General features: G+C 38.3%; 1 non-coding gene across 1 annotated transcript; it reads right to left on the reverse strand.

Moving 5' to 3' along the window:
* Positions 1-883: 883 nt before the first annotated feature.
* LOC121213461 (small nucleolar RNA R71) lies at positions 884-990 on the reverse strand. Its single transcript, XR_005908842.1, has one exon. It is a non-coding gene; the product is annotated as a small nucleolar RNA R71 (small nucleolar RNA).
* Between the last annotated feature and the right edge of the window lie 856 nt (positions 991-1,846).

The following is a 1,846-nucleotide window of genomic DNA, read 5'->3' on the forward strand; positions in this document are numbered from 1 at the left end:
TAAAAGTACTTTTAGTTCCTTTGGGTTCGACAATCCGGTCTTGCTAAAGCTATACTACTGTTCGATAGGTACACTTGCCTTCATCATGATAATAGTTAGTTTCAAGAACGATTCATTATAAATATTTAAAACTTGTCAAGAATATCACGTATCAAGTTTTTGGCGTCGTTACTGGGGAACAAAAATATTAGAAACACTCGATTTTTATTACTTTAGCCATTTACTTTTACTGCAATTTAAATTTATTTCTAATTTTTATTACTAATTCTTCTTTTCCCCTTTTTCTGGCAGGTTCTTATAGTTTATGACTAGAAGAAACCCATCAGGACCATTACTTTTTAACAGTGAGATCGATCGCACAATTCGTAGAAACCAAAGAGAAATAAGACGAAGCTTAAGATACACAGAGAACGAGCAAGAGGCCGATATTCAAACCACAACCAAGGAGATGGATGAAAATCAGGAAAACCTGATACCTCCTGTGATTGTTGTTAATCCAATAAATTAGAATCCTGCTCCGCGCACTATGTATGATTATGCTAAACCAGTTTTAGCAGGAACTAAATCGAGCATAGTTAGGCCTGCTACAACTTCAAATACTTTTGAACTGAAACCTAACACAATTCAAATGATACATCAATTTGTTCTGTTTGATGGTTTGCAGGACGAAGATCCCACGCTCACTTAGCAAACTTTTTAGAACTACGTGATACATTTAAATTAATGGCATTTCTGATGATGCCATTCGTCTTCAATTATTCCCTTTTCTTTGAGAAACAAAGCTAAATAGTGGTTAAATTCATTACTGCAGGGGTCAATCACTACTTGGGAACAAATGACCGAAAATTTTTTACTAAAATATATTCCGCAGGCTAAAATGGCTAAATTACGTAATAATATCTCTTCTTTTGTGCAGATGGATTTAGAAACACTCTACGATGCATGAGAGAGATATAAGGACCTTTTGCGAAGATGCCCTCACCATGGGTTACCACTTTGGCTACAGGTTCAAACTTTTCATAAGGCTTGAATCCTTCGACTCGACAAATTGTTGACGCAGCTGCTGGCAGAACCATCAATAATAAAACTCCTGAAGATGCCTATGAACTTATAGAGGAGATGTCACTGAATAACTATCAGTGGCAAGTCATGAGGATAAAGCCAACGAAAACAACTGGTGTTTATAACTTCGATTCGGTCACCATGCTCTCTACTCAGGTAGAACTCTTAAATAAGAAAATTGATGGTTTTCTTAGTTCTTCACAGGTTCACCCAAAAATGCAGTGCGAAGCAAATAGAGGTGGATCGAGTAGTTCAGAATACCCACCTTATGGCCACAACAAGGAGAACGAGAGTTAAATTACATGGGTGATAATCTTCGATCTCAAAACAATCCTTATAGCAATACTTACAATGCAAGTTAGAGGAATCACCCAAATTTTTCATGGGGAGGCCAAGGAAATCAGAAACCACCACCCCCTTCAGGCTTTCAGCAACCACCATACCAGCAGGAGAAAAAGCCAAACCTTGAGAAGATGCTAATCAAATTCATCTCAGTGTCAGAGACTTGTTTTTAGAATACCGAGACGGCACTCAAAAATCAACAAGCATCAATCCAAGGGCTCGAAACTCAGATTGGACAGCTCGCCAAGTTGATTTCCAAACGACCACAAGGTATCCTGCCAAGCAACATTGAATCTAACCCAAGGGAGCAACTCAACTCAATTGCCATTCAAGATGAGGAAGGGTTAGTGGCAAAACCAAGGCTAGAACCGGTGGTAAGCAAAGGTAAGAATGAGGTAGGCCAAAACGAACAAAAATCAGTAAGTGCAGAATATAAACCTCG

This window comes from Gossypium hirsutum, chromosome A13 (assembly GCF_007990345.1).
Source record: "Gossypium hirsutum isolate 1008001.06 chromosome A13, Gossypium_hirsutum_v2.1, whole genome shotgun sequence".
In the NCBI taxonomy this organism is placed as follows: Eukaryota; Viridiplantae; Streptophyta; class Magnoliopsida; order Malvales; family Malvaceae; genus Gossypium; species Gossypium hirsutum.